At 41.2% G+C, this 27633-nt stretch overlaps 1 protein-coding gene across 5 annotated transcripts in view; it reads left to right on the top strand.

Annotated features, from left to right (window-relative positions):
- RBFOX1 (RNA binding fox-1 homolog 1) overlaps positions 1-27633 on the top strand; it is a 1140648-nt gene that overhangs the window by 320424 nt on the left and 792591 nt on the right. The window lies entirely within an intron of this gene.

Genomic DNA, 27633 nt, shown 5'->3' with positions numbered 1-27633 from the left:
ACACTAGAAAGCAAAAGCTAAATTTTAGAGACAATTGGAACATACACAATTCTCTTGCTATTTATATCTGGTTTTTTTATCACAAATAGTTTCCTGAATTCTTCCTGGTATTCATTCATTAACAACATTTTAGCCCATAAAAGCTGCAAAGCCACAAAACCAGCAAGGTTTTAGCTGCCTGAGTAGCACAAAGGCCAGAGAAGTGAGGGGATTTCTCTGTCTCTGACACACAGGCACCTGTGGTTCCTCCTCCTCTTGGTGTCTGGCTGCACCTGCCTGGGGCTGTGTTCCTGGCACTGCCTTGCACCCAAAGCCTATTCTGAATCTGCTAACAGCACTCATTGTAATTACTGTGTATTACTTAATTGGGACTCGTGTAATTATTATTTTAAACTCCTTTACATGTCCTGATTTGAATTTTCAATTTAGAAAACAGATATTCAGACCTTCGATCTGATTCCCTTTGGGTGGCTGTGGATGGAGCATACATTTTAATGTTTCAGGTTATTTGTATGCAACAGGATTTTCCCAATCTAGATTCCTGAATCAATGCTAGTGTTTATCTGTGCAAAGTTACAGGCAGTCCAGGATAATATATTTTAATTTGTAAAATCTATGTTTAGTCACACAATAAAACTATTTTGATTTTACATACTTTAACAAAATATGTACAAAATACTTTTTCTTACAAATTATAAGACAGATTTCTATGTATTTTTACATTCTATGCATTTTTACATGCATTCTGTTAATAAAAACATCTTGCTGTACATGTATAAATTTTTATTACTTGTTCTTTATTTCAGAAAAATGATTATATCAATTTTAGAAATCACCTTGTTGAGATTCCAAGGAAGGTGTAAGGCTAGGATGGTAGGAAGTGATGAAATAGATATGTCTTAAAGAGAATGGTCAAACTTTCTACTTGGCTGCAGCCTCTATGAGCTCATGACAGCTGATACTGCAATATTCATTTTCTTTAAAGGTATGGGTCACAGGTCACTGGCCTGGGGAGGTGTTTTCCCCAGGAATGGTTTCAGTCCTGGTGTTCTGACACCTTGGCTCTGGTGAGAGTAAATATTATTCTAAAGTAGGCCATGAAACATCACCAGGATCTTATCCAGAGGCACCAGGCCTGCCCAATGTATAAAATAATAAGGCAGACACTATTTTAACACAATCATTTGGACAGCCTTTTTTTAGTGTATCTCCAAATGTTTGGCATGGTATAATTATCTGTATTCTGTTACTGAAAGGCTAAGTGTGCCTCATGAAGAGAATCTCAAAAAGATTTTAATTAAGTTAAACTAAAATAAGAACAGAAGTATAGAAAGTGCTCTAAAGAATCTTTAATATCAAGATAAGCTCATAGCATCTCCTTAAATAGAAGTTAATACAGTCAGGTTAATATTCCTTCACTGAAGAAAATGAGAAGAGAATTGTGCATTTGGTTTTAGAGGTTTTGAGTGCTTGGCTCCTTTCAAATCCTGTTTTCTTCCTGTGTTTCTCTCAAGCAGACAGGGAACGAGCCAAGTCTCTGTGGAGCTCTGGCTCTGACATCTCCCAGCAAACAGAGTTGCCTTATTGCTGAGAAGCTCTGCTTCCTTGCCCTTGATGCAAAGAAAATGAGAATATTCCTTATGGAATGTGAGGATAGCCCCTGCTCAGTCTGGTACCGTGGGAGCAGCTTGCTCACAGTGACATGTGAATGCAATTTGTTCAGCTTAACTCAGGGCACCATGCATTCACTGTGCCCTGGTGGCATCTCAGGGCAGTGAGGGACCTGCTGCCATCACCCCCTTGCCAGGGGTGCCCCACCAGCAATCCTGGAATGCCCTGCAAAGGGAGCCACGCTGGGAGAGATCATTCAGATGCCTTCTGCAAGAGCAGGAATTTGCAGGCCTTTGGTTTGCAGTCTGGAAAACTTGGGGAGTGCCTGCAGCTTGTCAATGGCCAGTGGTCCAGCAGCTCCAGCAGCTCCTGCATCCCAGAAACCACCCAGAGCTCCCGGGGCTTCAGCCTCAGCTTGGATTCCTGTCCTGTGCTCCCCACGCCTGGATGGATGTCTTGTGCTTCCCCTGCCATCCACAGGGCAGCGTTTACACTTCCAAAGTGGGGCACACACAGCTCAGATCCTCTCCTGTCCCTGTCCCCTCGTGCCAGTGGCTGTGCCCTGCCCAGTGCTCAGTCCGACACCTCCTTGGCCTTTTGCGTCCCCTTCTCGCTGCTGCTCCTGCTGCCTGGACATCTGCTCCTAAAACCCGAGTTTTTCTCTTCCTTTTTCCCCTGACCTTGATGAATGGCCTAGATCTCAATGCCAAAGCTCACCTTTTTCTAACAGAGGGTGATGGATGGAGCAGGAGCAGCAGTGGAGCAGGTTCTGTGTCCTGACAGCCTCGGCTGCTGCCGGGGCTCCCCCCAGGGACTGAATTCTGTGCAGGAATTCAGATCCTACCAAGCTACCCAGAAACCAAGTGGGATTTTGAGACTCCTACTGCACAGTCTGAATATCTCTTAAAAATAGCAAGCCTGGAGTGCTCTGTTGATTTTCTGTCATGGAATACTTTGAAGGGCAAATACTCCTTTTTGTTTTGCACAGATGGCATAATTCTGGTGGATGAACTCAGCATTATCAAATACAAGTTCATATGATTGTATTTGTTTTAAATGTTAAGAAATAAGATGAAAGACCATGAATATTCTTTGTTCAAAAACCTTAATTATTCCTACATTGCTCTACTAACATTTAAAAATGCTGTTTTCCTTTAACATGTTTCCTATACATTTTTACTGGTAAAATGAATGCAACAATAACCTTTTTGGAAGACTATCTAGTAAAATTAGTTGCACTTTTAAATATAATGAGTCCTTAAAGCCATGTTTTCAAGCCCTGTGTCAAGGTGGCTCACTTAGATCAGGGGACTCGTGCCAGATAACAACTACAGAAGATCTGAATAGAAAGGTGAAAGCAGTTGTTTATGAAAATTTGTAGTCTAAATTTAGGCAGACAAGGGGAAAAAATCAAGGGTGACTGAAAGAGAATAGATATCTAAGTGATATTGACTTTAACAGGTTCCTAATCATGAAGACATACGATAGATAGAAATGTGCTGGCAGAAGTTAATGGCTTTGAAAAGAAAAGACCAAATGTACAGTAATACCCTTGAAAGTGCTGACTTCATGAGTCAACATTTAAATGGGAGCCTGTCTTGCTGCTAAATAGCTTTTCAACTTCTTTCTTATCATAGGAGTCCTTAATTAAAATAGTTCAAAGGAGCTGGGTCATAAAACTGCATTGGGTTTCTTTTTGTACTGAAAAGAATTTCTGCACTCAGCAAGACTTCATCAGTTCTCAAAACTTAGCAGTTGAGTCAATAGTCTTCTTTTCACTCTGGTGAACTACACGTTGAAAATGCCATAAGCAATTATTTAATCTCTGTAACTGGGGGTTAGTTCAGGACCGCAGTGGGCTAATTAAAAAGTGCTTCAGTGTGTCATTGATTTCTTGGTATGACCACGAAGTCCTGCTTTACCCTGCCTTGCTTTGAAGCAGGCAATGCTGCTAGCCAAGCTCGCTGCACAAACACTGAAGGTACAGAAGAACCAAACGTTTCTGTTGTGCAGTTTGTCAGGGCAGGGAGGGAAGGGGAGACTCAAGAAAGAGCAGGAAACAGAGAAGAGATTTAATGCACAGGGGAAAGCAAGGTCTGTGATATTGGCTTGAAATACCTGTTCCATCAGTCAGGCTCGCAGGATTCTGGAGGAGGGGTTGTTGTTCTCGCTCTAAGGCCTTGCAGGAAGGGCTGCACTGCCAGCACCGAGCTCGGCGTTTCTGTGATCTATTTGCTTGTCAAAACATCAACATCACCAATTCATTGCTGCGCCTCGCGGATGACCTCCTCTTAGCCCTGCTCTCTGCAGTTTGCAGTTTCATTCATTTGTCATGTTGCAATCCTGTTTCTGGTTTAAATTTCCACTTCTGTTGAAGACATAAGTCCAAGTAGTAGAGTGAAAAATCCCATAACCTCATTCATAACTGTTGTGACCTTTAATTCAGAAGCCATGGCTCTGGAATAGCTGCAGTTAATAGTCTTTTTAAGAGGTCTAGTCAGGCTTTGTCTGAAGATTCATATAGAAATGTTGATTGGAAAATTGATAAGACTCACAGGGAAAGTGAATTGGAAAATAGAAAGCTCAACATTTTAGGTTTTTTTATTATTATTTCGATTCAGCTGCTTGTTCTGATTCTGCTCTGTAGTTTTGTGCTTTATTGTAGGACATGAAGGCAGTTAGGTGAGTCTGGTGTCATGGGAGGATATTATCAACTCCCAGGCAAGTAAACTGAATGACAGCAACAATGGTGTAAAGCTAATCAGGTGAAATATTTTGCTTTTTAAACATTTATATTTCTGTAAACTATGTTCTCTGCATGAAGCTGCTGCCCACCAGAATACCCTTGCTCATTCACTATTAAAAGAGTTTCCCTAGGGAAAAAACCCAGCTGACAGTTTTTACCCTGCTACCACTACTGAGAAATAAGATGTCTAGCCCACAGTAATTTATACTGAACTGCTGTGAGCAATTGTTGAGGGGGGGCTGTAAAAATCCCCCTCTGATTGTCTCTGCATTTCTGGACTCTTTGCAATCAGGGTAGCAGCTCATGCAGAACACAACCTTCCTTCTGCTTTGGAGTCAGATCTGTGCCTGACTGATTACAAACCCAATTAGCTATCTTCTGGAGGCTAGGATAAACTCCAGATATTCCATCCTGGAGGATTTCAGAAAGTTGAGTATACGAATGACTGAAAAAGTATAAAACTAAATTAAGAGCTCAAGTCGCCTTGTCTCCTCAAAATTCCTGTCTTGGTATTTAGAATTCTATTTACACCCAAACCAGCTCCACTGCTGAAGGAATGGCATCTGTCAAAGTCCATGTGACGTGCCAGTAAACCCCTTATATTTTTGCCTCTTTTCCCACATACCAGGAATTGCTTTGACATGTTGAAACAAATGCCACCAAATCCATTTTCACAAATTTTGGTTGTACTCAGATTCTCAATATACTTCTGCTTCTTGCCTTTTCCAAAATAATACATGAAATTCGTTGTCACATCCACAATGTTGGAACATTATCCAACTTCCATAAACTAATTTAAATGAAGCATCTTCTTGTTCATGGTGAATTCAGGAGCTCTCACTTGTGTGTATATTCACTTCCTCCCCAATTACTTTCAAACTCTTGCATAGCTGGGCTCCTCTCAGAGAATCAAAACTAAAGCTAAATACTTCAGACTCCTCAGGTCTGGAAGGAAAGCTGTTCTCTCAGAGTCTCCCTGGATGCTGGGACTTGCTTCTTACGGAACAAATATTTGCCTGGTGCAGCTCACGTATTTCCCAGATTGCCAGGAAATTGATTTGAGGATTTTGAGAGCTCCTTTCTTGCTCCTGGCTCACCTTGTCAAGCTGCTTAACTCCACAGGAATATGGAGCCCCTTGGCCCCCAGACAAAGACCTGCCTGCAGCTTCCCACCACGCTGGGTAGCATAGCAACCCCTCCAGCTGCTCCTGCAGAGCTGCCCAAAGTCACAGCTACCCACAGATTCAGCCCTTTCATGGTTCCTTACAGGGCTCTCAAAGGAAAAAAATCTCATTATTTTGTTGCTAAGTCCATAGTGTTCCAAACAGTACCAACTCTTTGGTCAGAGTTCAGTGCAACAAACTGTGCAGGGAATATTTTTTTGACTCAGATAAAGTTTTGGGAAATATATTACACATTGCTTGTGATTTTGAAACATAGCGAGTGCTCTGGGAAGCAGAGCAGGAAGAATAGAGCAGACAGCCTGTTGCATGTAACAACACCTTCCCTATTGATGAAACAGAAAATACATTTAGAAAGGCTGTTTGGTTGCTATTTTCCCTATTGATGAAACAGAAAATACATTTAGAGAGGCTGGTTGGTTGCTATTTTCCCTATATTTTGTCCCTTTCCAGCTTCCTGTTGGGGCCCCCTGACTGGTGGGGCATCCAAAGAGACAGAAAAGGCCTTGGAGCTGTGTAAGTGCTGCTCAGCACTTGCAAATAAAACATCCCTGTGTTAATAACACAGATCCAAACCACAGCACCACGGGGCTGTTATGGGCAGAATTAACTCCAGCCAAGTCAGCAAAGAAGGTTTCCCTGGGTCTCAAAATACTTCCCCCAAACTGTTGAAAATGTCTGATTCATTTTCACTACCCATTTCATAACTGAGAACACCTGGACTCAGATTAATGTATTTCTGACTTCCTGCTGTGAACCCGAGCTGAGGTAGGAAGATGATATTTCTGTTCAAATGAGTATTCTTCCTTATAAAAACCCAAACATTTTACTAAGCAGTGCATTTTCATACTAGTGTTATTTCCTATACCTTCTCTTTCCATATGATTTTCCATAGTCCTAACCAAAGCTATCTTCTCTCAGATAAGTCTTCTTAAATTTAAAAATCCTCCAAGCTGTGCCATCATCATTATCATCATCATCATTATCATCATCATCATCATGCAGCCTCCACTTATCAATATATTTAAATATATTGGATTTTGGATGCTTTCCTGTTCAGCCACAGAGAAAACACCAGTGCCATGTGTCTCATTAGTGCTGATTAATCACAGTGCAGTTTCAATCATTTTGTGAGGTTGAACCCCAAAATACTTCTCCAAAATACAAATGCTCTTTGCAAAGTTGTGGCTCAGAAATTGTTCACTAATTGCATTGTTCAGATTATGCATTTTACCAGCCAAGGAAATTTTTAGAATTTATTGTGTGAACAAGTCATGGGGACATTATTTTCTAGTGACTTCAGGTGCTGTAGCTTTTTAATGCTTTACTTGACTGAATTTTTTTAGTGGATGCCCTATTGTCAGGTGAAGTGTCCTGGCAGTGAAAGGCAAAGCTGTGGCAGTAACCAGTCTTCAAAGCCCTGAAGTGTGCCAGATAAGCCAAGTAAATAAGGCAGTTTTTAATTCTCTCTAAGAATTGGTAAACACCATCCTTAGCTGTTGGTGTCAGGCTGCTTCAGCAGTGCTGGCTGTGAAGTCAGCAAAGTGATTAATGACTCATTAAAAATTAATACATTTCCCAAAAGATTTTTCAGGGATTCTACTGTGAAATTCTTGCTGTACTCCGTGGGAGCTACATGATTTAATCCCCACGACCTGCACTTTGTGAGCAACCTTTTGGAAAATAAGCAACTTAAGCAGCCGGAGACGTGCGGCGTTCCGCTGCACGCGGGGCATTGCAGACAGAAATCAGCCCTGCAACCAAAATGTCACTGAGACACAAACTGGGGCTCACCGAGGGCTGTGCTGGGAGTGGCTGCTGCAGGGAGGTTGTTCCAGGCTTGGGAACCTTCTGGTTCTGTCCATGATGAGCTGAGAGGGGATGTGCTGGGCAGGGCTTCACTTTGCTGCCGAGCTCACACGTGGAAGCAAGGCTGTTGAGAGAGATGAGTTTGTTTGGGAAATATGTCATAAACGTTCCCAGCAGAGGTAAAATAAACTTCTGTTGTTGTTGAGGACAAATGCAGCAGTGAAGGGTGAGGTGTCTTTGAATTCTGCACAAACGTGGGACACAGGCCGTGTGCTGAGCAGGGAAATCCTTCCTGCAGAAATGGGGCGCAAGGCAGCTGTGTCAAAGGAGCACTGTCAAATGGGTTCTTCATCCACCTCAGAAAATATAGAATCTTCATTTATTTATTCATTTTCTCATGTAGAAATTGATCATTTCAGTAGATTCTCCCCCCCGCCCCTCCTACTCTACAGAAATTATTTTTGATGCAGAGGATGACATGCAGAACATTTTTCTGTGTCTTTAAATGCCAATTCCTGACTTCGAGCTCAAAGAAACACACATTTATTTACAGGCTTGCCCTGACAGATGTCCTGGAGTTGATTATGTGATACTTGTCTAAACTTCTCCTCTAGTTTTCTATAGAAGTACATTTCTTGCTTTGAAACATGCTTGGTATTTACTCAGGTATCAATTCCATTGCTGTTGTGAGTATGTGAGGGCCCAGGCTCTTTTGCTGTCAGGCAGTAAAAAGCTGTGTGATGCTGGAATTATTTATTCCATCTAAGTAACCGAAGCAAGATCATTAACCTCATTGCAGCACTGTGACCATGCTCTCTTCTCCACACTCTGCTCTTTTAATCACACCATCGATCATTCATCATCTTTCATACCATATTCAAAAACTTTGTCCTTGTCATAGTCTCTAAAATCCTGTGCTTTAAAACAGGGGCAGTTGTAAGGAAAAGAGGAAACAAGTAGAGTGAACAGTTGGCAGGTTTTTATTTTTATTTGATGCAACTGTTTATGGTTTAATTCTTCATATGTTTATCCAGGCCATGATTCTTCAGGATCTATGTTTTTTCCTGTGCATCACTAATCACACGGGTGCAGAGCAGCATTCAGCAGATTGGGATGGGCTGTTCAGGAGCTGTTTGGCAGTGAGCTGCAGACACACTGCCACAATTGCTCCTACAAGTCTAGCTGGTGTCTCAGGAGAGGGAAAGTCCTGTGCCACACAAAGCCCAGAGCTCCAGCAGTGAGAGAGAAGCTCCTCAGAGAGTGGCTGTGACGGGCACCAGCCAGGCCCTGTGCCAGGGGCTGTTTATGGGCACAGTTATATTTCAGCAGTAAACACTGGAGGCACTCATTAAGCCCCACATTAAGAGTAGGTGACCTCTCGCTCTCCAAAACACTCACATACAAATAGTAAATTAAATCAAGCATTAATAAAAACTGCAAAATAGCCTGGATAAACCCTTCAGAAACAACATACCCACTACCTTCTTCCAAACCCTTGTCAAACAAATGGTTTTTGTGGCGTATCTGGAAGGTCATCAAGTCCTGGGCTATTTCAGGAGCAGGTTCCAGATGGTCTCTAGCACGCTGAATAATGTATGTGTGTGGGGGAGTGGGGGGAGAGGGGCTCCAAGGAACTATTACACTGACAGGAGGAAACCCATGCATTTTGCATTCATCTGTGCCGTGTTAGGTGTTTAAAAACCCCTCGTGTCCTTTGCTTCAAGTGGCAAAAATAACTTGTTTTGAGGATCTTTAGTGACAATATCAATTTCATATTTCACTCAGCTGCACTCTACAAAACCTTTAGCTCTTGTTTGGGCTGCAATTGTCTCGATTACAAGAGCACTGGTGTTTTAATGGGATCTGTTATTTGTAGTGTGACATTCCATAGGCAGTAACCTTTTATCCTGTAATTCTTGCCTTGCTGTACAGGGAGAATCTCAACAGCTCCATATACATTGTTATACATAAGGTAATGACATGCATAATGCAAATTCTTAAAACTGCTTTGCATCAGTGTCATGGGGCTGTTTGTATGAGTTTGCAGGGGGGATTTTGCTTGATGATGAGCTCCACATGCCCCAGCAGCCCAGAAACCCCCAGTGTGCTGGGCTTATCCCCACAGGGCAAGGGGGGGATTCTGCCCCTCTTACCTGTGCAGGTGAGACCCCACCTGCAGCCCTGGGGCCAACAGCAGCAGGACCTGGAGCTGCTGGAGAGAGTCCAGGGGAGCCCAGGGAGATACTCCAAGGGCTGGAGCCCCTCTGCTCTGGGGCCAGGCTGGGAGAGCTGGGGGTGCACACCTGGAGAGGAGAAGGCTCCAGGAAAAGCTCAGAGCCCCTTCCAGGGCCTAAAGGGGCTCCAGGAGAGCTGGACAGGGAGTGGGGACAAAGCATGGAGGGACAGGACACAGGGAATGGCTTCCCACTGCCAGAGGGCAGGGATGGATGGGATATTGGGAAGGAATTGTTCCCTGGGAGGAACAATTCCTTCCCAGGGAACGATTCCTTCCCAGGGAACAATTCCCTGCAGGCCCTGGCACAGGGTGCCCAGAGCAGCTGTGGCTGCCCCTGGATCCCTGGCAGTGCCCAAGGAACCAGGGTGGACAGGAACTGGGACAGTGGAAGGTGTCCCTGCCCATGGCAGGGGTGGAGCAAGATGAGCTTTAAGGTCCTTTCCAACCCGACCCATTCCATGGATTGTTTCAAATGCACAGGGTGTCCAATGCCAACAATCCATGTGCCTCAAATTTGAATGTGTTGGCTCTGAGGTGCCTGCCTGCCCACACTGTGTGCAACAGGGAAAAACATTGACTGATACTACACCAAGAACAAAATCAGACCACTGGATCAATTGTGGACTTGGGTCAGAGGTGAAAATGGGATTTATTAACCAGCAGTCCTCTTCAGCATTACAGGTTTTAGCCCTGATATTGCATTCTAGCCATGCTATAATGAAAATTGAAGGATCTTGAGTAAACAGACTTTTGTTGCTTCACTTCTGCATGCAGGAAGATATAGATGGCACTGTACTGCTATCAATCATGGAGTAAAAAATCCCAAACAATACTAAATACTCGATAATAATGCTAAATTTTAATAATTATGCTAATTTTGTCACCAAATGGAAATCTCCTTTTCCCATTGCCATCTTTCAAGTTCCCTCCTGGCCATAGCTCAAAATTCATGCTCTTGGTGAAATTCTGCTCATGTGTAGAGAGACCAAAGATATGGAAGAAATTGCACATAGATAAATCAGTGCATCGTTTTTGTCCTAAGGTAATAATATTTCAAAGTACTTTCATTCTGATGGTTTTCAGAATAACTATTTGAAGTGAATTGTTGGCCTTGGACAAATTCCTGGAGGAGATAATGACGTACATGTCACAAAAGAAATCATTGTTATAGGCACAGCTGGTGACAGTGCTCTGTGTCGACAAACAAGTAAGTTGACATAAAGCCTACCATTCAATTACTGGCATAAAGAAATCTCCTCTAAAACAAGATTGAAGACATGGCCTATGGCACCTCAAGTTTGAATAATACAGCAATGGTGAAAAATAGACAATATCAGCAATGAAGGAAGAGAAAAACTTAATTTCTAATCCTCTTCGTGTGCAGTTCAGTGGACTAACACAAAATTTAGATTTCCTATACTGTCAGTATTCAAAAATTGAACTTTTATATTTTTTGCATGGCTAAAAATATGTTCCCAGTTTCACACCATGGCTATTAGCTCAAGGTTCTTAAGATTTCCAGACTCTCCATTTGAGTTCACTTCTCCAGGTCTGTCACTGTTCATGAGCTCCAAAGTGCATTAATATTGTTCTACAGCCTCTGCAAGGGAATACACAAACCCACTCACGGCAGCAAATTGCTCCCTGGAAAGATTGGATCACTAAAGTGGATTGGCTATTGTCAAAATGTCACTCAGAAGACAATAGAAAACCAAAATAAAAGTGGTTATCAAGCAGCTGCTGTCAGTGCAGCACATGGTGATGCTCAGGGTTGTCTTTGGCTGGTCACTGTTCTGAGATACACTTTGGGGTGGCTGAGGAAATTTGGGTGTGAGAAGTCTGGAAGTTCATGGCCTTCAAAATAAAGTTTTATAAACAATAAGGAAATGATGATTTCCCAACTGATGACTTGCTGCAGATCATATATTGGGGGAATTTACAGGGGTGAATGAGAACTACAGGTATTAATTAATTGCTACATTACATTACTTTGTGGGCATGATTAGGGAGCACATGGATTTAAAAAGAAAGAGTATCACAGGAACTTTAATGCTCATACACATCCTGAAGTTTCCCAAGAAGCAGAACATGTACAGGGAGCTCCAAGGGCTTGGAGAAGTGGCAAATGAAGTCATTAAGCTCAGTCTTGGTGCGACAAAATCTAGTGATTTCCACAGGGTTTTGCCCCTTCCTCTGGGGACTATTTCAGCTGGCAGATCTCCATTTCTGTTTTATAAATGACTCATCTGTTCCAAACATTCAGCCAAAGTTATGCTGTCAATAAATAAGCAGTAACAACAGCCAACCCAGCAAAGCAAGAGGTGTGGGTTTCTTTCATGGTTCTGTGTGGTTCTGGTGATTGTGGGTGAACCAAGGAGGAAAATTCAGTGGAGTAGTCTGGATTCTTGTGGTATCAAAGGAAGCATCCAAAAAAAAAAAAAATTTTTTTAAAAATCTGCATTTCCTAGAATATGAAGTTGTTTTCCCCTCTGCTTAGGCTGGCGTTGCTGCAGGGTTCCAGTGTGGGTAACTAGGACTTGAAAGTTTTTGCAAATTTTTAAGTGCTCCCTTTTTACAGGAAAGAGAAACTCATGGCATCATTAGAGATGAAAATTTTAATTTAAAAGACAGATAGTTTGTAACAAAAAACACAAAGGGGTCATTACCTGTAGTCAGGTGTTTGTTTCTGTCCAAAACCAAATTATAAAGTCTGATGTCAGGTAAATAAAAGCAACTCTGAGGAATTTTTGAGAAGAACAGCAGGGCCTTGTCCTGTAGCTCTGCTTGCACAGAATGCTCTTCTCTCAGGGTTTCATGTTTCTGCTGATTTTTTTAAAGTTAAAATGCTTATCTATGATGAATAAGATAAATTTAAGAAAAGAATCTCCATTTGATAGTTTTTCTCTTTTACATATTAAGAAATCGCATATTTTTTTCCAGTCTTACGGCTTAATTTTCAACCACCAAAAGTTCTATACCTCTGAGTTAGGTGTGTGGACTCAGATATGGCCAAATAATTTCTATTTTTGTACTTGTTTTAGAAAATTTCTATACTTTCCTATAGGTGTGAGCTTATTTGTTGCCTATAAGGAATTAAAAGAAATGGGAATATTTCACATGTAAAACATATTAAAGTCTAACAGTCACTTTTACCCCCCAAAAAAAAAAAAAAATAAATAAAGGAAAAGGAAAAGGGAAGTTATTTTAAAAAAGCACTGAAGTGAATGATGGGAATTGAAATCCACCCAATCTAAGAGAAAATGTGGCCTTGTTTGAAGTCCATTCTGCTGTTAAATTTTGCAACACTGAACTTCATAAATGGTTTTGGTTTGGAAATTTTTAAAAGGTACGGTGCATTTGATTTGTTTCAAGTTCCTAACATAGCTCAATTCGGGGTGGAGAACGTGGTTCCTGCACAGTGAAAATTGAACAAGAAATCTCTTTTCGAATAAAAACAAGCTGGAAGGTCCTTTCTGAACCCACAGCCTCGCAGGGCTGCTGCTGACACTGCACAGGAGGGCTGTGATGGATGAAGTGAGTGCATAGCAGATATTGTTTTAGTGCATTAGCCCTGATTTCCTGTTCCAGGTGATTGAGTGAGCCCCAGTCAAGGCAGTGTCCACAGCAAATATTAAGCAAACTTACCCAGACACAATCAATCACTCTTATCAAAAAATCACCACATTTAGAGCATAAAAAATGCTAAAGCCTTACCTGCTTTGCACTGCCTTTACACAGGTTTAATTATATTTCTTAAAGGTGCAGGAGAACAGATTGTGTTTGCTGTTTGCTCAGTGTATTTCTCCAGGCTGGGCAGCTGTAAAGTACACAGGTGTCATTTGCTTATATTGCAACATGTTTGCTAGTTCAGAGAAATGTGTGGTTCAAAAAAGAATATTTAGAGAATAAACTGACAATAAGAAAGGTAATTTGTCTATAAAAGCTGGCCCTGGTGCATCCAGCCATCATGGATTACCACCAGTAACAATATTTTTTTTTGAACATTTTATTTCTAAAGAATTCTCTTATGTGCTGCTGTAATTTGCTTAATTTATTCAACAATTATTTAAAAACTTATAAATATGATTTAAGCATAGTTAAAAGGCTTTTTATGTAGCACACAGATCTGATTTTCTTATTTCAAAGGTGCAGAAGAATCTGTTTCTCAAGTGCTGTTGCAGCAGGCAGACACTGTCAGTGTTCTGGAGCTGGGTCTTGGATGGTGGAGTTTAGACTCTCAACACACTTGGTGGGATCCTGTTTAATACAAAAAAAAAAAAAAAGGTCTTTTTTATCATAGATAGGAATGACAAGACCTGCCAAACTAAAATGGAGAAGGAAGGCTAGTGATCTTATGTACAGGGTAAAAAAAAGGTGAAGTAGAAAAATTGAATTACTAAATATTATTTTTCTCCTAAAAGCTAAGAATTACTTATTGAAAAAAAAAATAAAGAAAATAGAAAAATAGTATTTAGGAAGTTGGCAGTGAGCTGTAGGGAAAGGTCTGAATGTAGATTTGATCTATAGCCCAAGATTTCCCCACCATGCAATTTAATTTATGGACTTTCCCCACTGGCTTGAAAGCTATAAAATAATATCAGGCATGTTTCCCTGAAGGAATTCTCCCCATGAATCACCTCATCATCTTCATGGCCACCACAAACCAGCAGCCTCCAAGAGAGAAACTGAGTCAGGTCCTGTCAGCTCAGCACCAGCACCAGCACAGGTTCTGATCCTTCTTGGTGGCCCGAGACACCACAACCAACTGGTTTCCAGCTTTCACCTTTTTTTTCTAATTTAGCTATTAAAATCACATTTTGAAACCAGCCTCTTCTTTCCTGGCAAAGGGATTTTCCCAATCCCATCCATGGATGGGATGGAAATAAACAGGAAGTAAGATTTCGCCCACTGCTGTGACTCAGTGCTGAATCCATGAGCACTGATGCAGATTGCTGTCACTTTCCTGAGTGTGACATTCCACCAACCTCTAATAATCCAGGTGAGATGGATTTTTACAGCATAAATAGAGTAGAACAACTTCTTATGGCTGAGACAAGAACACAAATGCTTGTCCTGTTTCTATCCAAGAGAGCATCGGCAGCAGACTTTAATTCTTTCAGAGTATGCAGTGGAAATGGCTTTGAATCAATTTAAATTGTGAGCTTGGTCAACTAAAATGCTTTTAATTGTTCATTGGCAGCCATTCAACTTCTGATTGTGGTGAGCAGCTGCTTTGATGTGTGTTAACAATATAGAGATGTAGCATAGATACAGAACAAAACATGGATTTATCACCCCAAACCCCATTTCCTGTGCATGTAATGCATGTGACACCAGGTATCAGAGTTTAAAGAACAGTCACAGAAAGTATATTTGTGTTATACCTAATAAGAACCACACAAGAAGCAAAGAGTTTCCCTTTCCTCCATTTTCATTTTCTTTCTTCATCTATAAAGTGGCAGAGGAATTAATTTTTTTTTGGTTAGGGGGATTATTTTTTGCACCAGGAGACTCTTGGATCAAGCCATTCCCTAGCAAGTCATTGAAGTTGCACGTGTTCCCTAAATATTCACGGTGGGGTGAGCTGATGACCGCTGTCAGCTAAAAAGTGTTTCTTCATTTCTTTGTAATTAAGATATTTTAAGAATATAAAGAAATATACTCTGCTAATTTTCTTTACTTCATAGACTAACCCCCAGTAAGCCATTGGAGACTGCAGAGTCTTTCATGGAAATGTCCTCATCAGCTGAAGATTAAATTAGGTCACCTTGATAACCTGGTTTGGTGAACTGAATGGGTTTGATGTCTGACAGCACCTCCCCTGGAGTTTGTGGGTTAAAAATAGGGAAATAGTACAAGAAAATCTCCAAAAGGGATTTTGCGTCTCAGCGGATGTTTTTCCTTTGAACACAATGATGTTTCATTTTATAATTGAAATGCAGTATGTCTTTGAACTTTCAGTAGCCAAGGCTATTAAGTAACAGTATTGCATTTCATTTGTTATATTACATTTTAAGTTCAGTCCATGCATTTTTAATTCTGTTTATGTCTTGAGAGCTTGCCTCTAGTGAAATAAAACCAATCAAGAATCTAGAAAAGGAGTTAAAATTTAGATCCTAATTCACCACTGCCCTGTGGTTCCTTTGTGTTTATTTGAATAAGTACAAGGGACTAATAAAATAAATGTAAGGACCCTCTGGAGAAAAGTGTTATTGTACAGGGTCAGACAAGGCTCAGGCTCTGCCAGGCCCACCTGAATTCCCTAAATGTGAGAAAGCTGTGCTGCAATGTGAGAAGGGAGAGAAAGAATTGCCAAAAGATATGGTTTCACAGAAAATCTGTGTCCATGATACTAAGAAAAGAAAAAGGATTGAGAGAATTGATAGAGAGGATATTAAAAATAAATGTTGTAGGTGACAGACGCTGACGTTTGGGGTACTGGGGCAGGAATCTTGGGCATGTGGCTCTTCAGAAGTTGTATGAGTAGAAATGTGGTGTGGTGGGTTGGGTTTGGCCAGCAGCCAAAAGCTGGCCAGCTCCACACCTGATGGGATGGGGACAGAGCCTGGCTGTGCCCCGTGCCAGCTCCCCCTGGGCTGGCACAGGTGAGCACAGCACCGGGCAGGGAGGGGACAGAGCTGGGCTGGCACAGGTGAGCACACCTGGGAGGATGGGAGGGGACAGAGCTGGGCTGGTGACGCTGTTGAGGCAGGACAGGAATGAACAGAGTTTGTTCAGAGGGCTGAGAGTATAACTCTGATTTATTTCAAAATACACTGCTCTTTATAGAGAGCTTCATCCAGACCAATTCCATTGGTCCTGAAGTGAAAACATCACACCCATTGGTGTGCAGTGAATGACGCTCAGTGGCAGAACTTATCTATAAACTATGTGAACAACAAGAGAGATAAAGAAGTATTTACATTCTTCTCAACAGTTTCTCAGGTTTCTGCCTGGTTGGAAACTTTCTGTTTCTCTCTGAGAATACCCACAGGCTGGCACAGGTGAGCACACCTGGGGGGATGGGAGGGGACAGAGCGATAGTGACTGAAGTGTCTTAATCTTGACTTCTGAGCTTTTCCATCTTATTTTGTCCCCTGTCCTGATGAGGATGGGGAGGAACACAGTGGCTGGGAGGGTCTCAGGCAGCCAGGCAAGGTCAGCCCATCACATCTGGCAGCTGATGTCTTCTCCTGTGCCTCGACATGGATCTAGAGTTGTGGTTTCATTGTTCATTCACTGCTGATCTTGCACTGTAATTTTTATTTTTTGCTTTATTTAAATCAGACTAAAATAATGTAATGCAAAGGTACAATCAGAGCTTAGCTTTGTTTCACTAGACAATTTTCAGCTGAAACTTTGCAGGCTTTTTTATATTCAGTTATTTTCTTTGCTAGTAATAGGCTCAGAATTCTGTCAAAATAAAGGCTGAAAAAATGATGTCTGATTTAATATTCACCTTTTTAAAGGACAGAGCTTTTCTGAGTACAGGAGAGTTCAGGGCTGAATGTTAAAACTCAGAAATTTAGCAAGCCCTACTGTATTTTTCAACCCTAAGCACTGTTCTACATCCCTGGAATTAGAATAAGGCTGGATCTTTGAAAATCTGTGTCTCATTGATCACCGTTTGCCTTTAGGAAGGAGGCATTTTTTCCATGATCAGACTGGTCTGGCCAAATGAAGGTTTTTTACTCTAGAAACAATCTTTTTTTTTTTTTTTTTTTTTTTTTTTTTTTCTTTTCCAGTTAGGTAGTCTCAATTTAAAGTTAGTTTTTGTTATTTAGTGACAGAGTGGTATGTGTGATTGCTATGTGGAAGAGATGGCAAGTGTGATAGAGGAAGGCTGTGTCTCAGGACCATTCTCTGAGGAGAGACTGTAACACCATCCTCTCTCAGGGTGTATTAAGGTGAGTATCTCTCTCAGAAATACAGTGACTACTTTTCTCCTGTATTTTTCTTTTCACTTGTCTTTTTATCCTGGATTACACAGGAAAGGATGAAAACTTTTTCTGTAAGACTTTGATGTGTAGTTTTTATTTCTTGCATCTTTCCTGGTGTCCTCCTGCACTCTGGAATCTTTGTTTGCTCCTGCCTCTGAGCAGAGGTTTGGGGACGTTCCCTCAGCTGTTTGCATTCACATGTCCTGCACTTCTCGGGACTTTGTTATTCAGTCTCTCCCCTCCCCGAGTTCTTGATGTTCTGACATCCAGATGAGTCACCAAATGCATTATTTTTTTAGGTTGTTAGACTGATTTTATATGTAAGATTCATTTCAGATGCCTGCTCTGAATAGACTAGTCTGCCTTCAATTTGCCTGAGACATTGAGCAGAATTCGATTAGATGTGTTTATGGAGTGATTTATCCCCAGGCCTGGAGCTCAGCTGAGGGAGGGGAAATTGCACCTGCAAGCTGCAATTGCTGGGACACCCTGAGCCATGCAACACCTTCCTCTGGGGATCCAGAGTGGGGACAGCTGGCAGGGAGGGGTTGCCAATGGCTGAGAAATCTTCTTTTATTGAACAGATAGGGGGGTTCAAACCCTTGAGGCTTGAGAATTCTTGCACAAAATGCAAAGTATTTGCCCCACCTTTCTCTTTTCAAGTTTTATTCCTAAATTTGGTATTTTTCCTAGAACAAACTTTCTTCAAACTGGTTGTAAAAATGTTATTTCTTTAAATAGGAACACGTTAGTATACAGCTATATAAACGAAGGGCTGTATTAGTATATAAATATATTAGGGGATAATTAAAAGAGATTATTCTAACCACTGTTTTAGGCTTCTTTTCAGAATTACTTTTAAAACTAGTTGTGGTTGTATGCTGAGAAATAGAAAAGAGAACATGTTTATAAACATTTCTAGTATGTTTGTGTAACAGAAAGTAAATTTAAAAATGTACTGTAGAAAGGGTCAAATATGTGATAGGACCAGCTGGATATTACAGTGATTTTCTTTACTGTCACATTGGGAATGTAGTTCTAATGTACATTTACATTTCACTCTGCTTGTCTATCAGCTAGCAATGATATACTAGTATTTATGGATGAAAATAGTCAGCAAAACATTTGTTCCAGTTGTAATCAGTGGAGCTGTGCACCATTTTAAAACTCTAGCCCCAGACCAGGAGAGCTCCCAAAGGCAGCAGGGATCTCCAGGCTGTGTGTGCACGGTGAGAAGAGGCTGTGGTTCATGGCTGTGCAGGCACATAGAGTAACACATTTTTTCTTCTTATTTATTTACCATGCAGCATAATTATACTTATAGATCCTAAGTCCAGGCTCTCTGCTTTGCTGCTGCCATATGAGAGTGTTATTTCTAGTCAGTACTGAGTGTTTTCTCTCATGTGGGGTTGGAACTGGTCCTGGCTTTGAGGAAAACACCATGAAAGCCCCTTACCCTGAAAACCCCCAGCGAAAGCACCACTGGCATCATGCACTGCTGGGATACAGCCTCAGCACCAGACTCCTGCTGCTGCACTCCCCAGAGCATTGCTGCCAAAGAAAAAGAAAAAAAGAGGAAGAATACTACAGAAATGTGTTTTTTATTAGCATATTGGTGCCAAAGAAAAAGAAAAAAAAAGAAGAATACTACAGAAATACAGGTTTTGCTCTTACAATAGTTTTCTTTAGATGTGACCGTGCTCCCAACAAGAAAGCCTGTAGGAAAACACAGATCAAACCTGGCAAAGTTCAGGCACTGGTTTTATAAGGCCTTTCTTTAATCAGTGCTTGAAACCCGTGAGAGGAAAGGAGCCATAAAATCAATTCTAAGTAATCTTGGAAATGAGATAATAGTCCATTAATCTCATCAATATAAGCATGAAATTTTCTGCTGCAGTTCATGCCTACACATTTGTAATAAATTTATCAGTGGGAACAGGACAGAAGCCATAGGATTACTGTAGGGGTTAGTGTCTCATGCTTCCCTGCAGCCTTTGTTCAATTTGGTTTTTTAATATATATTTTTTCCTCCCAGTAAAAATATTTAATTCCTTTGTGTAACAGTGCCAACCAAACCTTGTTACTGGTTCAGTATTAAACTAGAATTAGTGGTGAATTTCTCCTGTGTGACCCAGGAATCAGTGTTGAAGGATAAGGTGGCACTGGAGAAAGCAGTGACCTGCGTGGTGCCACTGCAGCTGTGGCTGCTGCTGGGCAAACTGCAGCTGCTGCCAGGGTCTGTGGCTCCTGGGGCAGACCTGTGCCCTTACTGCACTCTAAGTGGATAGAAGCCATGAGATTTTGTGACAGCCACAGAAGTTGTTTCTTAAAAAAAAAAAAGAAACAACAAAAAATCCCCCCAAAGCACCCCAAAAACAAAGAAAAAAAATGATGAAAAACCCCCAAACAAAACAAAAACCACAAAAGCAAGTCTTTCTTTAAGCATTTCTATTTGTTAGGATGAAGCTCAAGGAGATGGTTCCTCATCTCACCTCTTGCTCTCTGAACAACTCAGTCTGCCTGGGCTGGCTACCTACACAAACCCAAGCACCTACAGGGATGAATTTTGGTATCTCTCATTTCTAGGAGCTCTCAAAGACAGTGTAGGCTTTCAGAGAAAAGATAATTTTATTTTTCTCCTTCCCCTAGTGGCTTCCCATGCCTTGGAGAATTTGTCTGTGTGTAACAAAGGGCAATGCCTCTACAGAAATGGAATTTGGGCGGCCTTGACCACTGGGCTTTGCCTTCCTGGGAGGGTGGTGAATCCCTGGCACAGGTGCCCAGAGCAGCTCTGGCTGCCCCTGGATCCTGGCAGTGCCCAAGGCCAGGCTGGACACCTGGGGCAGTGGAAGGTGTCCATGGCAGGGGTGGAATGAGATGAGCTTTGAGGTCCTTTCCTACCCAAACTACTCCGTGGCTCTCTCTCAGCTCATTTTCCTGTGAGTTTTCCTATTGTATTGTTCATCTGAGTTATATTTTAGAAACCTCCTCGTGCGATCATGGCATGAAGGTGGAGGCCAGGAGCAACGTAAAGACAGGCTGGAACCATGTTGCAAAAACTCTCTCCGTGAGAGAGAGAGGCTTTTAGCACAATTTAGCAGTCCTGGATCACTGAAATAGAGGGTGAAATTTCAGTGCTAGTGTTGCAGGACTGGTTTTCCTGGGGCAAGCCTGCTTTTCCTGAGCTGAGCAGCAGCAGATCATCCCCAGAGCTGAGCACCAGAGGGGGATCTGCCCCTGGGGGCTCTGCTTTCATTTTTGGTGAACTCAAACAGCTCCTCAAACAGCTTTCCTCTGATATATCCATTACCTTTGGATCTGAAGCACTTGCAGCACAGGCAAATACTCGATGATGCTCCATCATTTCAGGCTTAATAATTTGCTCCAGCCTTTCCCTTTGGCAGGGAATCAGTGGGGGAAGCAGCGAGTGCTGCTCCTGCCTTGGTTTGCAGGGCACACTCGGCTGAGGTGACTCTTTTGTCATTGATTATTGGGGAGGATTTCTCCAGCTGGATGCCTTCTGCCTGGTCACCATAAATTAGTTTTGTGTCACTGCCTCTAACAACCACAACACACTGATAGTCTTTAAATGATGGTTTATATGACCTGAGACAAGATCTAGCCTTATTTTTCTGCTCTATTACTTTCAAAGAATTATCTTTCTATTATTAACAGGCTGTGGTAAAATAATTGTAAATTCCTTTGAAATTTATAGCAGTTTTGCTCGTGAATGCAAACCTTAGCAGAATTGTAAACTATTAGTGAGCAGATGTAAGTATATGTATTTTAATAATGTGATAATGTGATCATTTTTTCATTATTTTAGAAAGCTTACAGCTTGAAGGTTTTTCAGAACCGTTCTGGGTTGATTTTTCTGCAGCTGTATAAATATGATAGGATTTCTCTGACAGTGTGATGAAGTTAAAAACTGGCTGTGAGGGCACAGTCATGGCTGCAAGAAATTTGGTCTGCCCTGGCAGGTACAGCAAGGCAGAATCTTCTCAGATTGGAATCAGATTTCATGAAGCAAAGATGATGGCGAATAACCAATATATTAGGAATGAGTTTCAGTTATAATTGGGCATTTTTCATCTGATTTCCAGGTAATGATAATTTAAAACTGTTTAAGAGTAGCTTTTAATACTTCAATGTTTCCTAAGTTTGCAGTTCCTAGTTTCTAAATATGTAGTCAATCGCTTTCTAAAAAACCTGTCAAGTAAATAAAGAGATTCAATTTTACATATAAGTCTACTTTTGATTTAGGACAGCAAATTCCTCTTGTGCGTTACTGAATCTCTGAAGGGTTTTTTTTTGTTCATTTGACCCATTGAAGGTGGTTTTCAGTCTGGTGCTGTTGATAGGCTCTGGAAGAAGCCCAGAACTGGCTCCATTCAGCCCCACCACAGCTCAGAGCTGAGCCTGCTGGTGCCTTGAACTTACCTGGGTGAGGCCCTGGTGGGTATTAAGGAAAAGTTCTGTGGGTTCCTCCAGTTCCTCTTCTTCCCCAAAGGTCTGTGAGGGCCTTATTAGGCACAATCATTCACTTCAGATGGTTCATGGGGCTTGTGAGCTTTGTTTGGAAAAGTTCATGAAAACAATATGATGGAAACTGTGAGGTTACTGAGATTTCAGTATTTTCGATGGTAGAAATGAACAATATCCACAAAAGATAACAAAAATAATGTAAACACATTATTCACATCAAAGTTTCTCAGGTAAAGTCAAGTTTTCTCCAGCTGTGATCCTTTAGTTGGAGACCTTGGACTGGTTTGGAAAAAGGGAGCCCAAAGGGGACTTGTGGGTGGATTATTGGAATATGATGTCTGACACATGGCCTTTCACATCCAATTTCACAAACTTTTCATCACCTCATTATCTTCTGACACTTTGCAGGAGGAATCATGGAATGCTCCATGAAAAACACATAAATCATGCGGCCTCTTCAAAACTTCCTGAACTTTCAGGGGTGCTGAAAAGGGTGGAGCTTTCACTCCTAGCACACAATTCATAAGAGGTGGCTTGGTGAAAAGAAGGATGTAAAATAGAGTAAAATACAAGGGAATAAAGCTGCTGTTATGAAATTGAGAAATGGGGATAGGTGGAGATAAAGAAAGAGGTTGAGTGGAATAATTTTATATTTAAGGCATTAAGAGCTCAAGAAAAGGGTAAGGGGGGAGGGATTTTTCAGTGTTATGGAAAAATTATGCCTGACTGGAGAATCTGCATAGATTCTTAAATCTAATGGCCAGAGGCTGATTGTTGTGGAGTTTGTTTTACTTTGTTGGTGTGTGAGCAAATGTCTCTTTGAAACACAGGTTCAGTATCCTGAGAACAGAACCAGAACAGATATTATCCAAACCACTTTGGGAGCCATGGTCAGCTCAGAAGGAGGGAAAAGGGACAGGGTCTGTGAGAGCTGTAGGACACAGATAAATGCAGGGAATGCAAAAGGGGGCTGTTCATCCAGTGAGTGACAGCAAAGGTGCAACTCTGGTGATAAACCTGGGGCATGCTGCATAATGCAATTCTCATTAAAGAAGGACTTCACCTAAGCTAGTTTGCACAATTTACATCAAAAATGTTACCAGCCTACAAACTCTTTCCTACCAGGATTCACTGCTGGGCTGGATTTACTTTATGTGGTTCTGGGAGCTGGGGTGGCATCTGTCAGGAGAGGCCATTAGGGAAGATTTTGGGGCGTGTTTGCTCTTCCCCATTCACTTTGCTCAGCCATTATGCCAAATTAAGGTTTAGGAACAGCTTATATAAAACAGGGATCCTCTGCTTTGTGTTCTGTGTGCTCTGTGCAGTCCCTTTGGGAAAAAACTACATCAGGCATGGAGCGCTGGGAGGTCAGGCCTTGATCCTGACCTTCCCAGCTCTGCCAAGGCCTGAGAACACCCTCATGGAAGATTCCTACATGATCTCCTGCATGTTGGAGAAGCAGTTCATAGGTACAGGAACTCTTCCAGGGTTTTCTGTTAACATGGGAATCTAAACATATCTACTCATATAGCAGTGGTAAAGAGAGCCTGGATGAGAAATTCAGGGAGGAATCTCACCAAAAATTTGTGTTTTCTACCTCCCAAAGTCAATTTCTCAAATTTGTATTTTCTACATCCCAAGGTCAATTTCCCAAATTTGTATTTTCTACGTCCCAAATCAATTTTGGTTTGTTTTTCATGGTTTCCTGCCTAATGAAATCGATGGTTCTGTTGCTGGGTTTAAAATGAAGCTGACACCAACTCCCAAAATGCTGCTGAAACCAATGGCCCTTGCACAAGGTCTTTGTTACTGTTGGCACCAGGTCCAGAGTGCTACATCTGCTTTATTAACTGAGCTAAATATTTACCCCACCATGTCCCAGATTCACCAAATCCCAGGAAATGCAGGTTTCCTGTTACCATTCTATTCAGTGCTGAACAAAGAAGCAGAAATCATGTTACTGGCACCTATTTCTCAGCAGCCACAAGGGAAATGTTGTCAACCCATCAAGTTTTGGTTGCATTTGAATAGTGCTGAAGGATTTTAAATGTGTTTGGTGTAAGAATACACCACAAACCCTAGTTTTATATGCTTCTGGAGACTTCTACCTAGGAATCCCTACAGATCCCATTCATTTCTAGGACTAGGAAACATAAAAGTTTTGAAATGATCCTCTCTCAAGAAAATCTTCCTTTTAAAGATAAGTTTTTTCTTTTTTTTCCCCCCCATACTTATCCAAACCATTATCTTACTCTGCAATTAGTCCCCCTGCAATCAAATAAAGGGCATGGATTAATGGGAGAAGCACTAGAAATATTTTAAAGGGATTAACATTAATGGAGAAACAAAATATCTTTCTATCAAATGAGATTAATAACCAAAATTAGTAGTGGCCCCTCACAGTTGGTCACAGCCTTCCAGAGTCTGCTTAGAGATTAATCAAGTGAGTTTTGTATAAAGCCTGTAGAATTCTGAAGTGGTTTAGGGTCCTACCACTCATTCTGAAAAGCATCAAGCCCTTTGGTTCTTACTGCTATGCCAGCTTGAAAAACTCATTTCCTCAGGGAATGACTTGGAACCTGAGGGGTTTTCTGCAGCAGCAGGTGCCCAGTTGAAGTCTCACTGAAATTCCTGTTATCACAGGCCTGGCCAGCCTGTACATCTGCCTTGTTCAAAGTGTAAAATTACTACAGGATCATTAACACTTTATCTCATAATTAAGTTCATGTAGTAGACTTGAAAAGAGAGTATTTTTTTTATTGACTGTATTCTATAAAACCCTGTAATTGCTTAATCCCTTACAATATTTAAAGCAATTAACACATGGCCCTTATTTGCAGAAGGGCAATTGGCAAAGGTGGTTTGGAAAGTCATCCTAAGCATCAGCTTGATCTGTGTATTGATGTGATATTTTCTGCAGTCATTGGCTGGCTGTAAATACATGTTAGAAGTCATTTTGCAGGTATCAAAGCACTGAGGGGGGTGATGTTGCTGCAGGATGATTATTGTCACTTTTGGCTCATCATTTCAACACAATTCTTCCCAAAAAAGCAGTGCCTTTAGAAAGGCAGCTACAGCTGGAAAAGCCAGGGCTGTATAACTTTTCCTGCTATTGTAGTTGGTGTGCTGCCTCTGTTTGTAGGCACAAGTGTCATAAGGAGTGCTCCTTGTTGTTTATTTGGTTTTTTTTAATTAAAACCTTTGGCACAGGGATGATTTTTGAGATTACTTCCACACATGCCTGCATCTGGACAGCCTGGGGGTTACCAGTGGCTACCTGGAGGCTAAATTTTCACAGCAGCAGAAGAGAAAGTCTGTTGTAATTTATAATTTCTAAACCCATGAATTAGTGCAGTGAATGGGGATAAATGGAGGGCACAGGACATGTGTTTCTGTGCAGGTGCAAGCTGGTCCATGAGTACAAATCCTATGTCTGCTTGATTAAGATCTCAATGTGAGGGTAGAACAAAAAAATAATAAATGCCTACTTCCAGTCAGTTCCTTAGAAAAGTTCTTCTAACTCATTATGCAAGGGCAAAATATTTAAATTTCCATTAAACCTTGTAAAAAACGGCTTTATTTAAAACTCTAATTTTGTAGCTGTAGTTGCAGAAATAAACCCAGTGACTATCCATGTAGATTATTTTTTAGTGCAGACTCCAGTGAAGCATTTGTGGCCTCCAGCATCCCTTTGTCTCAGCCAGCACTGCAGAGGAGCTGAGTGTTCACCACATCATGGGCTGAAGGTCACCAGGCCCAAAGTGCTGCAGACCAAGTGGCTCTCCCATATTTTTCAGTGTTCCAAGGCCAGGTTGCATGGGGCTCTGAGCAGCCTGATCTATGGAAGGTGCCCATGGGATGTGATGGTTTTAAGGTCCCTTCCAATCCAAGCCACTCCACGATTCTGTTATTCCATGTTCTCCTAGGAGACATGGCCAGAGTGTTGCCAAGACAAAGGTGGGGATGGTCCTCATGTTTTCTCTCTTATGCAAATTAAAAAATGTTTAAGGTTCCAAATGATGTCAAAAATCCCATTATAATCTAACCCACACTGCAAAAAACCACAAGAACCCCAAAATAAGTAGTGCCCTGCCCCCTCTGTGCTTTTTTTTCAGGTAAGTCTGACTCTGATGTACTCCCCCTGAACAACAGAACATCAACGTTATTCAGTTAAGGAAAAGCTATTTTTTGTAATAATTGTGTAGCCAAAGGTCCCTGTGAGAAGTTTTTCTGCAATAAAGAACAGACAAACCTCACAAAGTGGTATTTCTAGGGAGTGTACTATTAGAAAGAATTGATATTTGAGGAGCTTTAGTTTATTAAAAATGTGCAAGAGCTCCTCTGTGACTAGTTCCATGCACAGCTTAGTGAAAGGTTAGAAAATTAGCTCCTGTGCTGCTTATACAGCTGGATGGATGGAGGGGACTTTACATTTCACAACTTCTTGTTTCTGACAAGTTCCAGTGAATTATTTATGTGGCCACTTATCCTGCAGAGATGGAGCTGAGGGAACAAACCGAGTTCACAAACGCTACCAGAAAGCCTTCAGGTGATAAGATGAAAATGGATCTCAAACCTGGACTGGAATTTGTGGCCTACAGATGAAGGGTTGTGTGGCTTACATTTTTCGTCTCTAACTCGTGAATTTGTGCAGTTTATGAACAATTCATGAAGTTCTATTTATCTTCGGCAATTGCCTTATGAATCAAGGGTTTAACTGGAATAAGATAATCCAGGAAATAGTAAATTTCAATTCATTTTTATGAATCTAATATATATTCCACACATGAGAGCAGAGATGTGAATATACTAGTGATAAAAATACTAGAAATAAATTACCTATTTCTGTAACTGTAGTTTAACTTCAAAAGTCAGAGATTTTGGCAAATCGGATTTTTGCAGCTCTGGAATTTTCTGGAATTTTCTACCCTTAAAAGTGAATGAATACACCTCTGTGAGTTTTTTTCCTCTCTCTTATATATAATGGGCCTCTTGCCAGCTTGATTCTTTATCTACAGCAATATGGATTCACAAATAAAAGGTTTGGAAAATATTTCATTATTTTCAGGGAATTTTCTTTTTCTTTTTCTTTCCTAACCAGTAGCTTCACTGATACTTGTTGTTGATGACCCTGTTTTAAATCCTTTCTCTGCTGCAAACATAGAATCACATCTGATGTTAGGCAAGTGCTTCTCAATTATGTTAGTCCACACTCCAGGATTTGGGATTTTCAGTTCTGGAGTAATTCCAAATGCTATTAGGCTGAGGGGCAGATGATAATTCCAAAATCCAGTAACTAATGGACTACAAAGACTTGCTAGAAACTCACCTCAGGAGATTGAGGATCAAGTAGTCTTCACCAAATTCTGTCTTCCAGTATTTCATATTTCAATTAACACTGCAAATAGGAATTTTAAATTCTGTATAATGTAAATGCAGATGTCAGCCAATGAGTTCCTCAAATTTAGGGTGAAAAGTCCGAGGTTGTGGTGCAAATGTTAACGCATTCTGAGGGTGTCACAGGTGCCAGTGTGACCAGACAGCTCTAGAAAGAGTAAACTACAAAGTCTGCAGGTATGGAAAAAGTACTTCCAAATCTTTACAAATGATTTTCCATGAAATGTT

This window comes from Taeniopygia guttata, chromosome 14 (assembly GCF_048771995.1).
Source record: "Taeniopygia guttata chromosome 14, bTaeGut7.mat, whole genome shotgun sequence".
In the NCBI taxonomy this organism is placed as follows: Eukaryota; Metazoa; Chordata; class Aves; order Passeriformes; family Estrildidae; genus Taeniopygia; species Taeniopygia guttata.
This window is presented reverse-complemented; position numbering and strand designations above follow the sequence as displayed.